Source organism: Carcharhinus amblyrhynchos, unplaced genomic scaffold, assembly GCF_965287045.1.
Source record: "Carcharhinus amblyrhynchos unplaced genomic scaffold, sCarAmb.v2.hapA scaffold_705, whole genome shotgun sequence".
Taxonomy (NCBI): Eukaryota; Metazoa; Chordata; class Chondrichthyes; order Carcharhiniformes; family Carcharhinidae; genus Carcharhinus; species Carcharhinus amblyrhynchos.
The window spans coordinates 68,780-82,636 of record NW_027650445.1 but is presented as its reverse complement, the minus strand read 5'-3'; the positions used below and the strand labels follow the sequence as shown (position 1 = coordinate 82,636).

The 13,857-nt window shown below is 57.4% G+C and overlaps 1 long non-coding RNA gene across 1 annotated transcript; it reads left to right on the top strand.

Annotated features, from left to right (window-relative positions):
* The first annotated feature begins 1,261 nt into the window (after positions 1-1,261).
* On the top strand, positions 1,262-7,931 carry LOC145339853 (uncharacterized). Its single transcript, XR_013886082.1, has 6 exons — positions 1,262-1,415; positions 2,277-2,380; positions 2,537-2,720; positions 3,765-3,837; positions 6,756-6,835; positions 7,802-7,931. It is a non-coding gene; the product is annotated as an uncharacterized LOC145339853 (long non-coding RNA).
* Positions 7,932-13,857: the final 5,926 nt, after the last annotated feature.

Sequence of the window (13,857 nt, the reverse complement as noted above, 5' to 3'; positions counted from 1 at the left end):
TGGGTGTTACAGATAGCGTGACATGAACCCAAGATCCTGTTTGAGGACCATCCCTATGTGTGTGAACTTGGCTATCAGTCTCTGCTCAGCGACTCTGCGCTGTCGTGTGTCATGAAGGCCGCCTTGGAGAACGTTTACCCGAAGATCAGAGGCCGAATGCCCGTGACCACTGAAGTGTTCGCCAACAGGAAGGGAACAGTCTTGCCTGGTGATTGTCGAGCGGTGTTCATTCATCTGTTATCGTAGCATCTGCATGGTCTCCTAATGTACCATGCCTTGGGATGTCCTTTCCTTTAAGACTTGATTACCTGTAAAGACTCGCAATCCAACCACTTATTCTGTAAATTGAGTGTGTGTCTTTATATACCCTGTTTGTGAACTGAAATCCCACTCACCTGACGAAGGGACAGAGTTCCGAAAGCTGGTGGCTTTTGCTACCAGATAAACCTGTTGGACTTTAACCTGGTGTCGTGAGACTTCTTACTGTCCCTGGGGTAAAAGAGACTCTTTCCAATCTCCCCGTGCCTTGAGTCAAACAGGAGAGTCCTGTCTCCCCAGTCTTGATCTGGGGTATTTCAGTAAGGAGAGGGAGGCTCGGAGAGAGTGCGGACAGAGATTTACCTACTCTGGGAGGAGAAGGGATGAGGAGGGGAGATGGGGGGGTGGGGGGGGGGGTGGAGAAGAGGGAGGGGAGAAGGGATGAAGGGGTAGGAGAATAGGTGAGCGTGGGGAGAAGGGGTAAGGTGAGGGGAGGGGGCTTCAGTTGGTGCAGTGAGATTGGGAGAACGTGACATTGTTCTCCTCGGAGATACAGAGATAGGGAGGGGCGTGTAGGGGGGGCTGGAGGAGGTTACAGAGATAGGGAGGGGGTGTAGGGGGGGCTGGAGGAGGTTACAGAGATAGGGAGGGGGTGTAGGGGGGGCTGGAGGAGGTACAGAGATAGGGAGGGGTGTAGGGAGACTGGAGGAGGTTACAGAGATAGGGAGGGGGGTGTAGGGAGACTGGAGGAGGTTACAGAGATAGGGAGGGGGTGTGGGGGGCTGGAGGAGGTTACAGAGATAGGGAGGGGGGTGTAGGGGGACTGGAGGAGGTTACAGAGATAGGAGGGGGGTGTAGGGGACTGGAGGAGGTTACAGAGATAGGGAGGGGGTGTAGGGGAGCTGGAGGAGGTTACAGAAGATAGGGAGGGGGTGTAGGGGGACTGGAGGAGGTTACAGAGATAGGGAGGGAGGGGAATCTCTCACTGATCTTTACTGATCCCCTTCCCTGTGTTTGGGTGACAGAGCTGGGATGTTTGTCAGTAAGTTCTTTGCTGGAGCAGTACCTGAGATGGATCTGACCCGCGATGATAAACAGCTCTTGGCTCTGATAACCTGGGAACTTCAGCAATACAACAGGAATCTGGAGAAAGTGCGGTGAGTCCGGGACTTCCACCACAACCCAGGGGGAGGGTCAGTGCTGAGGGAGCGCCGCACTGTATGGGAGGGTCGGTGCTGAGGGAGCGCCGCACTGTGTGTGTGGGGAGGGTCGGTGCTGAGGGAGCGCCGCACTGTGTGGGGAGGGTCAGTGCTGAGGGAGTGCCGCACTGTGTGGGGAGGGTCGGTGCTGAGGGAGCGCCGCACTGTGTGGGGAGGGTCAGTGCTGAGGGAGCACCGCACTGCGTGTGGGGAGGGTCAGTGCTGAGGGAGCGCCGCACTGTGTGGGGAGGGTCGGTGCTGAGGGAGCACCGCACTGTGTGGGGAGGGTCAGTGCTGAGGGAGCACCGCACTGTGTGGGGAGGGTCAGTGCTGAGGGAGCGCCGCACTGTGTGGGGAGGGTCGGTGCTGAGGGAGCACCGCACTGTGTGGGGAGGGTCAGTGCTGAGGGGGCGCCGCACTGTGTGGGGAGGGTCGGTGCTGAGGGAGCGCCGCGCTGTGTGTGGGGAGGGTCGGTGCTGAGGGAGCACCGCACTGTGTGGGGAGGGTCAGTGCTGAGGGAGCGCCGCACTGTGTGTGTGGGGAGGGTCAGTGCTGAGGGAGCGCCGCACTGTGTGTGGGAGGGTCGGTGCTGAGGGAGCGCCGCACTGTGTGTGGGGAGGGTCGGGTGCTGAGGGAGCGCCGCACTGTGTGTGTGTGGGAGGGTCGGTGCTGAGGGAGCGCCGCACTGTGTGTGTGGGGAGGGTCAGTGCTGAGGGAGCGCCGCACTGCGTGTGGGGAGGGTCAGCGCCTGGGTGGAGAGATGGGGAGGAGCGTGACTGGGTTTAATGTCTCCTCTTGTTCCTGCTGTTTTTCCACAAGGATACGGGACGCTTTGAGGTGCATCCTGAATATTTCCCGACACGGGAATCAGTACATACAAGTTAACGAACCCTGGAAAAAATCAAAGGTGATGAGTCTGACAGGTCAGTTTTCAAACTTTATATCAAGCCCCGGAATTCCAACTCGTAACTTTCCCCACCTCGCTCTGTCTCTCTCGGTCTCGCAGTACCAGTTGCTTTAATTGCTCCTTGTCTCTCTCGCTCTGTCTCCCCCCCCCCGTCCCCCCCGTGTCTCTTCAGGAGGCGAGCTGGCACGGTGACCGGAGTCTCGGTGAATGTTGCCTGCCTGCTCTCCGTCATGCTCCAGCCCTACATGCCAGCGGTCAGCGACACCATCCAGGGGCAGCTGCAGGCCCCCGGGGAGTGTAACACCCTGACTGACCAGTTCGTCTGCGTGCTGCCCGAGGGACACAGGATTGGCACGGTAAGGTGCAGCAAAACATACCGGGGAGAGGAGGGGAGAGAGAGAGAGAGAGGGGGGAGAACGGGACAGAGAGAGAGGGGGGAGAACGGGAAGAGAGAGAGGGGGGAGCGGGACAGAGAGAGAGGGGGGAGCGGGACAGAGAGAGAGGGGGGGAGCGGGACAGAGAGAGAGGGGGGGAGCGGACAGAGAGAGAGGGGGACGGGACAGAGAGAGAGAGGGGGAGCGGGACAGAGAGAGAGGGGGGGAGCGGGACAGAGAGAGAGGGGGGAGCGGGACAGAGAGAGAGGGGGGGAGCGGGACAGAGAGAGAGGGGGGAGCGGGACAGAGAGAGAGATGGGGGAGCGGGACAGAGAGAGGGGGGGAGCGGGACAGAGAGAGAGGGGGGGAGCGGGACAGAGAGAGAGGGGGGAGCGGGACCGTGAGTGAGGGGGGGAAGAGGGACCGTGAGTGAGGGGGGGAGAGGGGACGTGAGTGAGGGGGGGGAGAGGGACAGTGAGTGAGGGGGGGGAGAGGGACCGTGAGTGACGGGGGGAGAGGGACCGTGAGTGAGTGAGTGGGGGGAGAGGGACCGTGAGTGAGGGGGGGGAGGGACCGTGAGTGAGGGGGGGGGAGAGGGACCGTGAGTGAGGGGGGGGGAGAGGGACCGTGAGTGAGGGGGGGAGAGGGACCGTGAGTGAGGGGGGGGGGAGAGGGGACCGTGGTGAGGGGGGGGGAGGACCGTGAGTGAGGAGGAGAAGGGGGACCGTGAGAGAGGGGAGGGAGGGAGCGGGACAGGGAGAGAGGGAGAGGGGCCGAGAGAGGGAGAGGGAGGGAGCGGGGAAGGGGTGCAACAGGGGAGGAGGCCCAGGTGGGGCTGGCGGTGCGAGGGGGGGGGTGGTGACAGGAAGGGGGAGGGAGCGCGACAGAGGTGAATGTGGGTAGCCTCACGGTTCCCCACCTCCTCCCCCCTCTTGTCCCTCAGTGTGGATCTGTCTCTGTCTCTCTGTGTGTGTGTCAGTGTACCTGTACCACTCACTGCTCTGCTCTGTCCATCTCCTGTTCCAGGTCAGTCCATTGTTCCAGAAAACTGGAGACGGTTCAAATTGAAAATTTGCGGAAGAAATATGGAGGCCAGAGGGTAAATAACTCCCTTCCCGTTAATGTCTCTCCCACACAGTGCGGCGCTCCTCAGCACCGACCCTCCCCACACACAGTGCGGCGCTCCCTCAGCACCGACCCTCCCACACACAGTGCGGCGCTCCCTCAGCACCGACCCTCCCCACACACAGTGCGGCGCTCCCTCAGCACCGACCCTCCCCACACACAGTGCGGCGCTCCCTCAGCACCGACCCTCCCACACACAGTGCGGCGCTCCCTCAGCACCGACCCTCCCCACACACAGTGCGGCGCTCCCTCAGCACCGACCCTCCCACACACAGTGCGGCGCTCCCTCAGCACCGACCCTCCCACACACAGTGCGGCGCTCCCTCAGCACCGACCCTCCCCACACACAGTGCGGCGCTCCCTCAGCACCGACCCTCCCCACACACAGTGGCGCTCCCTCAGCACCGACCCTCCCCACACACAGTGCGGCGCTCCCTCAGCACCGACCCTCCCCACACACAGTGCGGCGCTCCCTCAGCACCGACCCTCCCCACACACAGTGCGGAGCTCCTTCGGCACCGACGTTGATGGGTGAGAACCTCGATACTCGTTTGCGACAAGAGTATTCGAGTGGAGGTTGTCCATTCGAGCAATGTGAGACTCGAGGTCACAAAGGGTTTGGAGCAGGGGGAGAGGAGGGGGGGCTGGGGAAATTGCATCTCTGGTTAAGTTAGGCCACATTTGGGAGTATCGCGTGCAGTTGTGGTTGCCACGCTCCTGGAGGGGATGCAGAAGCTTTGGTGAGAGAGCAAAGAAGTTTCTCCAGGATGTTGCCTGGTCTCGAGGGTGTTGACTCCGAGGAGAGGAAACTGGGATTGTTTTTACCGGGAAGACGGAGGCTGAGGGGGGACCCTGATAGAGGTCTACAAAATGGTGAGAGGCGGGTGGAAAGTCAGAGGCTTTATCCCCAGGGTGGAAGGGTCAGTTACACAGGGGCACAGGTTATTGGTTTATTGTTGTCACGTGTATCGGGAAACAGTGAAAAGTATTGTTTCTCGCGCGCTGCACAGACAAAGCATACCGTTCATAGAGAAGGAAAGGAGAGAGGGTGCAGAATGTGGTGTTACAGTCACAGCGAGGGTGTAGAGAAAGATCAGCTTAACGCGAGGTGGGTCCGTTCAAAAGTCTGACAGCAGCAGGGAAGAAGCTGTTCTTGAGTCGGTCGGTACGGGACCTCAGACTTTTGTACCTTTTTCCCCGACGGAAGAAGGTGGAAGAGAGAATGTCCGGGGTGCGTTGCGGGGTGGGGGGGGGTCCTTGATTATGCCGGCTGCTTTTCCCCCTCCCGAGGCAGCGGGAAGTGTAGACGGAGTCAATGGATGGGAGGCTGGTTTGCGTGATGGGACTGGGCTACGTTCACACACACACACACACACACACACACACACACACACACACACACACACGACCCTTTGGAGTTCCTTGCGGTCTTGGTCAGAGCAGGAGCCCCAGACCAAGCTGGGATACACCCGGAAAGGATGCTTTCTATGGGGGGGGGGCATCTGTAAAAGTTGGTGAGAGTCTGTAGCGGACATGCCAAATTTCCTTAGTCTCCTGAGAAAGTAGAGGCGTTGGTGGGGCTTTCTTAACTATAGTGTCGGCATTGGGGGGAGGAACCAGGACAGGTTGTTGGTGATCTGGGACACCTAGAAACTTGAAGCTCTCTCGATCCTTCTCTACTCGGTCCCCGTTGATGTAGACAGGGGCACGTTCTCCTCTGCGCTTCCTGGAGTCGATGACAATCTCCTTCGTCTTGGAATTTAATGTTGGCAAGTGTGAGGTGGTCCACTTTGGTAGGAAGAATGGTAGGAAGGACTATTACTTACGTGGAGAAAAACTGCAGCAGGCGACGGTGCAGAGGGACCTCGGGGGTCCTTGTGCACGAGTCGCAAAAACCCCAGCCTGCAGGTGCAGCAGGTGGTCAGGAAGGCGAATGGGATGCTGGCCTTCATAGCGAGGGGGATTGAATATAAAAGTAGGGAGGTCTTGCTGCAGCTGTATAGGGCATTGGTGAGGCCACAGCTGGTGTACTGTGTGCAGTTTTGGGCGCCGTACTTGCGCAAGGATATTTTGGCCCTGGAGGGAGTGCAGAGGAGGTTTACTAGGCTGATACCGGAGTTGAGGGGGTTGAGCTATGAGGAGAGGCTGAATAAACTAGGCTTGTACTCGTTAGAGTTTAGAAGAATGAGGGGAGATCTCATTGAGACGTATAAGATGATGAATGGGATGGATAGGATAGAGGTGGAGAGACTCTTCCCGCTCAGAAAGGACAGTAGGACCAGGGGGCACAGCCTCAAGATAAAGGGGAGGCGGTTTAGAACGGAGTTGAGGAGGAACTTCTTCACTCAAAGGGCGGTGAATCTCTGGAATTCTCTACCCGTTGAAGTGGTGGAGGCTGCCTCGCTAAATATTTTTAAGACGCGGGTTGATGGGTTTTTGATAAGAGAGGGGATTAAGGGTTATGGGGAGAGGGCGGGAAAGTGGAACTGAGCCACGACAGATCAGCCATGATCTTATTGAATGGCGGGGCAGGCTCGAAGGGCCAGATGGCCGACTCCTGCTCCTATTTCTTATGTTCTTATGACATTTGAGGGAGAGATTATTGTCACCGCGCCAGTTCACCAGGTTCTCTCTCTCTCACTCCTGTTCTCCGTCTCCTTGTGGTTTGAGGTCTGATCCGCCTATAAGCTACCACCAGGAAGCACCTTAGCAAGGGGTGCCTGGATGGGTGGGAATAGAGGGATACGGATCGAGTGAAGGCGGAAGGATTTTTTTGTGTTAGATTGGTTAGCTTGTCGTGACCGGTACGGGGGCTGGAGGGTCAAAGGACCTGTCCCTGCGTTGTTGGTTCTCTGGTGGGTAAATCGCCTGCTTTCTCTCTCTCTCTCTCAGGCATCGACAGAAAACAAGCCTCCCGCCGAGCCCGCCCGGGGGCGGACCCGCAAGAGCTCCGGGAGCTGGTGACCAAACAGGTGAGGGTCAAAGGGCGTGGGCGGGGCCGCAGCGCCCCCTGTCGGCCGCAGCGCGCAACCGCACCGTGACACGGGCCTGTTTACATTGGAAGGGGCTGGTCTCTGCAACACTAACTGGTTATAATAGTTAGAGAAAGTCCTGTAGGAGAATCTAGAATTGGAGGGTGGGGGTTGGTGGAGGGAGCTGTTTAAAAAGTAAGGTGTGGTCCGTTGACATTTATTTATCAGTGTCACAAGTAAGGCTTACGTTAACACCGCAATGGAGTTATTGTGAAAATCCCCAAGTTGCCCACACTCCGGCGCCTGTTGGGGTTGCACTGAGAGTGAATTTAGCACAGCCCGATGCCTGCACATCTTTGGGACACTAAGGGACAATTTAGCACGGCCAATCCACCCTAACCTACACATCTTTGGGACACTAAGGGACAATTTAGCACGGCCAATCCACCCTAACCTGCACATCTTTGGGACACTAAGGGACAATTTAGCACGGCCAATCCACCCTAACCTGCACATCTTTGGGACACTAAGGGACAATTTAGCACGGCCAATCCCCTCTCTAATCTACGTACCTTTGGACGTTCGGCCGAATGGCCACCTCCGTACTATCGGGATTCTACGATCGTCCAATTCCTTTCCCGTTTTGACTCGCTTGTAGTTCACTTTTCGCAGCGCGCGGACGGAGAGGGACAGGGAGGGAGGCGTGACGGATGGAGGGTATGAATGCGGAGGAAGGGGTGCCGGGGAGTCCAGCCTGGAAGGAGGGAGGGGCGGTGCGGGGGGAGACAGAGAGAGAGAGGCACCGTGGACTGGGTACACGTAGCGGAGCGGAGAGGGATGCTGACAGGGCTTGGGGGGGGGGGGGGGGACATTGGTGGGGAAGGGGCTGAGGGGCTCCGAAGGCTGTTTAGAATTTATTCCTCTTCTCACCTCCCTCCCCCTCCTCCTCCTCCTCCTCCCTCGCAGGGCAATCGCGTCCGAGAGCTCAAGGCGCAGAAGGCGGAGAAATCTCTGATCGATTCCGAAGTCGCCACCTTGCTGGATCTGAAGAAACGTTTGGCGCTGGTGGGGAGCTCTCTCTCAGGGAAAAAGTAAACCGGCGGGGGTGGGGGGGGGCGCGGTTGGGGGAGGGGGGGGGGGGGCGGAGAACCGCAACCTTTCCCTCTCTGCGTCTGCCTCTCCCCACCCCGGGCCGTGATGGAGGGTTGGCCCTTCCAGCCCTGCGTTCCTGACTCTCAGGCAGCGTCGGATCCGGCGCGTGCGCGCGTGTGCGAGTGCGCTCCGCTGTGTTGGCTGCCGGCGGGGAGGGTGACAGGTGGGACACTGGTCGCTCCGGGGGGGGTGGAGGCGCTGCTGTGGGAGTCCCCTCTCCGGCAGCTGGTTTATCTCGTGCCCGCGACCCACAGCAGAATGGAACAATAAAATAATTTCCTGCTTAAGAACACAAGGGTCCAGTGATTGTCGCACGTACGCAACTGGCCCTTCGGCGCCTTCCCTGTCTCCTGGTTCTTTGAACCCCTGCTTCAATCAGCGACCTTCCTCAACCCAGATCAGGTGGGAAGATATTCAGGAGACGGGAGGTGGCAGAGGTTTACAGCATGGAAACAGGCCCCACTTGTCCATGCTATCCCTTTTTTTTTTGAAACCACTAAGCTAGTCCCAATTGCCCGCGTTTGGCCCATATCCCTCTGTACCCGTTCCTCGCACGCGATACAGGCAAAGCATACCGTTCATAGAGTACATAGGGGGAGAAGGAAAGGAGAGGGGGTGCAGAATGTAGTGTTACAGTCACAGCGAGGGTGTAGAGAAAGACCAGCTTAATATTTGATTTGATTTATTATTGTCACGTGTATGGGGATACGGTGAAAAGTATTGTTTCTTGCAAGCTATACAGACAAAGCATACCGTTCATAGAGTACATAGGGGGAGAAGGAAGGGAGAGGGGGTGCAGAATGTGGTGTTACAGTCACAGCGAGGGTGTAGAGAAAGATCAGCTGAACGCGAGGGAGGTCCATTCAAAAGTCTGACAGCAGCAGGGAAGAAGCTGTTCTTGAGTCGGTCGGTACGGGACCTCAGACTTTTGTACCTTTTTCCCCCGATGGAAGAAGGTGGAAGAGAGAATGTCCGGGGTGTGTGTGGGGGGTGGGGGGGGTCCTTGATTATACCGGCTGCTTTTCCTCCCCTCCCGAGGCAGCGGGAAGTGTAGATGGAGTCAACGGATGGGAGGCTGGTTTGCGTGATGGGACTGGGCTACGTTCACACACACACACACACACACACACACACACACACAACCCTTTGTAGTTCCTTGCGGTCTTGGTCAGAGCAGGAGCCCAGACCGAGCTGGGATACACCCGGAAAGGATGCTTTCTATTGGGGGGGGGGGGGGGGGGGGTGGTGGCATCTGTAAAAGTTGGTGAGAGTCCGTAGCGGACATGCCAAATTTCCTTAGTCTTCCTGAGAAAGTAGAGGCGTTGGTGGGGCTTTCTTAACTATAGTGTCGGCGTTGTGGGGGGAACCAGGACAGGTTGTTGGTGATCTGGAGACCAAGAATCTAAGTCTAGCCCGGAATGCATCACCTCACACGTGTCAGAGAGTTGCGTTACTTATTAATGTCACAAGTCAGGCTTACATTAACACCGCAATGAAGTTACTGTGAAAATCCCCTTGTCACCACACGCCGGCGCCTGTTCGGGGTGACACTGAGGGAGAATTTAGCACAGCCCAATCCACCCTAACCAGCACGTCTTTCAGACTGTGGGAGGAAACCGGAGCACCCGGAGGAAAAACCCACGCAGACACGGGGAGAATGTGCAGAGTCCACACACACTGACCCCGAGCTGGGAATTGAACCTGGGTCCCTGACGCAGTGAGGCAGCAGCGCTAACCCACTGTGTCACCGTGCTGCCGGGGAATCGAACCCGGGTCCCTGGCGCCGTGAGACAGCAGCGCTAACCCACTGTGTCACCGTGCCCCCGGGGAATCGAACCCGGGTCCCTGGCGCCGTGAGGCAGCAGCGCTAACCCACTGTGTCACCGTGCTGCCGGGGAATCGAACCCGGGTCCCTGGCACTGTGAGACAGCAGCGCTAACCCACTGTGTCACCGTGCTCCCCGGGGAATCGAACCCGGGTCCCTGGCGCCGTGAGACAGCAGCGCTAACCCACTGTGTCACTGTGCTGCCGGGGAATCGAACCCGGGTCCCTGGCGCTGTGAGACAGCAGTCCTAACCCACTGTGTCACCGTGCCCCCTGGGAATCGAACCTGGGTCCCTGGCGCTGTGAGACAGCAGCGCTAACCCACACTGTGCCACCCATTCAGTTTGTCACTGCCCTGCCCTGTTCTGTAGTGTCTCTCTTCCATTTAAAAAAACACACACAAATGTTTTGGGTTAATGAAAGAACTTTTACTATCAAATACAAACAGAAGTAATCGCAGTAAATTTACATATGTAGTGATTGAATCAAGATATTCAGCGATCGTGTGAGAATGTCCAGGCCCAATGCGATAGTTCCCTTTAAACCTTGCCCCTCGCACCTTAAACCTGTGCACCCCACCCACCCCCCCCTAGTAATTGACTCTTCACCCTGGGGGGAAAAAGCTTCTGACTCTCCACTCTGCCCCTCGTAATCGTGTAGACTTCTATCAGGTCTCCCCCCTCAACCCTCCAGTGAGAACAAACCAAGTTTCTCCAACCTCTCCTCCGTAGCTAATTCCCCTCCGTACCAGGGGCAACATCCTGGTAAATCTTTTCTGTAACCCTCTCCCAAAGCCCTCCACATCCTTCTGGTAGTGTGGGTGACCCAGAATTGAACACTATATTTCCAAGTGCGGCCTCACTAAGGTTCTATAAAGCTGCAACGTGACTTGCCAATTTTTAAACTCAGTGCCCCTGGCCGATGAAGGCAAGCATTGCCGTATGCCTTCTTGACCACCTTCTCCACCTGCGTGGCCACTTTCAGTGTACCTGTACGCCCAGATCCCTCTGCCTATCAATACTCTGTATCTGCACACCCAGATCCCTCTGCCTATCAGTACTCTGTATCTGCACACCCAGATCCCTCTGCCTATCAATACTCTGTATCTGCACACTCAGATCCCTCTGCCTATCAATACTCTGTATCTGCACACCCAGATCCCTCTGCCTATCAGTACTCTGTATCTGCACACCCAGATCCCTCTGCCTATCAATATTCTGTATCTGCACACCCAGATCCCTCTGCCTATCAGTACTCTGTATCTGCACACCCAGATCCCTCTGCCTATCAATACTCTTAAGGGTTCTGCCATTAACCGTACTTACTCTCATCTGTGATTTTGACTCAATCGGGGTGGGGGGGGGGGGGGGGGGGGGGGGAGCGGGGGTGGTGGGAGGCTTATGGAAGGGGCGGCCCCTGGGGCACGCGAGGACGGATCGAGTACTGACCGGCGAACGCATCCCACAGGGGACCCCAGAGGAGGGCAGTGAGAGTCGGGGAGGTAGAGTCAGGGAGGTTTATAGCAGGGAAACAGGCCCTTCGGCCCAACTTGTCCCTGCCACTCCCTTTTTTTTTAAAAACCCCTAAGCTAGTCCCAATTGCCCGCATTTGGCCCATATCCTCTAGACCCATCGTACCCATGTAACTGTCTAAATACTTTTTAAAAGATAAAATTGTCCCCGCCTCTACTACTGCCTCTGGCAGCTCGTTCCAGACACTCACCACCCTCTGGGTGAAAAAATTGCCTCCTCTGGACCCTTTTGTATCTCTCCCCTCTCACCTTAAACCTCTGCCCTCTAGTTTTAGACTCCCCTACCTTTTGGGGAAAAGATATTGACTATCTCGCTGATCTGTGCCCCTCATTATTTTATAGACCTCGAGAAGATCACCCCTCAGCCTCCTACGCTCCAGAGGAAAAAGTCTCAGTCTATCCAGCCTCTCCTTATAACTCAATCCATCAAAAGTCCCGGTAGCATCCTCGTAAATCTTTTCTGCACTCTTTCTAGTTTAATAATATCCTTTCTATAATAAGGTGACCAGAACTGTACACAGTATTCCAAGTGTGGCCCTTACCAATGTCTTGTACAACTTCAACAAGACGTCCCAACTCCTGTATTCAATGTTCTGACCGATGAAACCAAGCATGCTGACTGCCTTCTTCACCACTCTGTCCACCTGGGACTCCACTTTCAAGGAGCTATGAACCTGTTACCCCGAGATCTCTCTGTTCTGTAACTCTCCCCCAACGCCCTACCATTAACTGAGTAAGTCCTGCCCTGGTTCAAACAACCAAAATGCATCACCTCGCGTTTGTCTAAATTAAACTTCATCTGCCGTTGGTCAGCCCACTGGCCCAATTGATCAAGATCCCGTTGCAATAGGAGATAACTTTCTTCACTGTCCACTGTGCCACCAATCTTGGTGCCATCTGCAAACTTACTAACCATGCCTCCTATATTTATAATCTAAATCATTAATATAAATGACAAATAACAGTGGACCCAGCACTGATCCCTGAGGCTGGTCACAGGCCTCCAGTTTGAGAAACAACTCTCCACAACCACCATAGAACATTCCAGCGCAGTCCAGGCCATTCGGCCCTCGATGTTGCGCCGACCAGAGGAACCAATCTAATGACCCTCTAACCTAAACCATTCCAATGTTATCCATATGCCTATCCACTGACCATTCGAACGCCCTTAAAGTTGGCGAGTCCACAACTGCTGCAGGCAGGGCATTCCACACCCTCACTACCCTCTGAGTAAAGAACCTACCTCTGACATCCCTCCTATAATTACCACCCCTCAATTTAAAGCTACGTCCCCCTCGTGTTAGCCCTCACCATCCGAGGAAAGAGGCTCTCACTCTCCACCCTATCTAACCCTCTTGTCTGCCTCAATCAGGTCACCTCTCAACCACCTCCTCTCCAACGAAAATAACCTCAAGTCCCCGCTCTCAGCCTCTCCTCGTAAGACCTTCCCACCGTAACCAAGGCCACGCCCCGGGTAGGGCAAGGTTCAGCAGAGACTTTGCAGGGAGCTGTCTTGACAAATGCACAAATAGGACGGGGGGATGTAGGGTCCCTGGGAGGGTGGGAGAGGGGGCTTTTGGTCCGGACGGAGGGGCAGCGTGGTCGGCGCAGGCTTGGAGGGGCCGAAGGGCCTCGTTCCTGTGCTTGTACCTTCCCCTCCCTCCGACTGCCCGATTTTTTTATGGGTAACCAAATTGGGAGCCTCCGCTGTGACTCTGAGCTCCCGGGGTAAGAGCGTAGATGGTTGTGGGATTGGTGGTGGGGTGGGGTGGGGTAGGGGAGTGAGCCTGGGGGGAGGTTACCCCCTCGCCCTCCCCCGAGGCCGGACCCGTCTGCGCTGGAGGGATTCGGAAAGCAGGGGGGGGGTTGGGGAGGATGGGGTTGGCGAGCGCGCCCCGAGGGAGCCCCTCAGCGGGCGCTCACCATCCTCTCGATCAGCCTGGCGCGCGCCTCCCCCACCTCGGCCGTCAGCTCCTCGATCCTGCGCCGCAGCAGGGCGTTCTCCGCCGTGAGCCGGGGTGAGCCGGGCCACCTCGGGCTCGGCGGTCCCGGTCCCCGGCCTGCCGCAGGGGCAGCACCCGGCGGGGCGCCTCCTCTTGGTCCCTCGCCGGGCGGGGGCGGCCCTGGGACACACCGCGACTTCCGCCGCGGGGCACGAGCTCCGGGTTGCCGCCTCCCCGGGCTCCCCTCTTGTCCGGCGAGGGGGCGGCGAAGGCGTCCTCCCGCTGGGCACCGCCGATGGTGCTCGGACGGTCGCTGGGTCCGCCCTCGGTCACCGGGGGACGGGCGAGGGGTGTGTGGTCCTCACTCCCAAACTCCACCTGCAACCCAAAAAACAACGTACAATTAAACATCTTCCCCGTAACAACCCCCCCCCTCCTCCAGTCCCCCTCCCTATCTCTGTACCCTCCTACACCCCCCCTACACCCCCTCCCTATCTCTGTAACCTCCTCCAGCCCCCCCTACACCCCCCTCCCTATCTCTGTAACCTCCTCCAGCTCCCCCCACTACATCC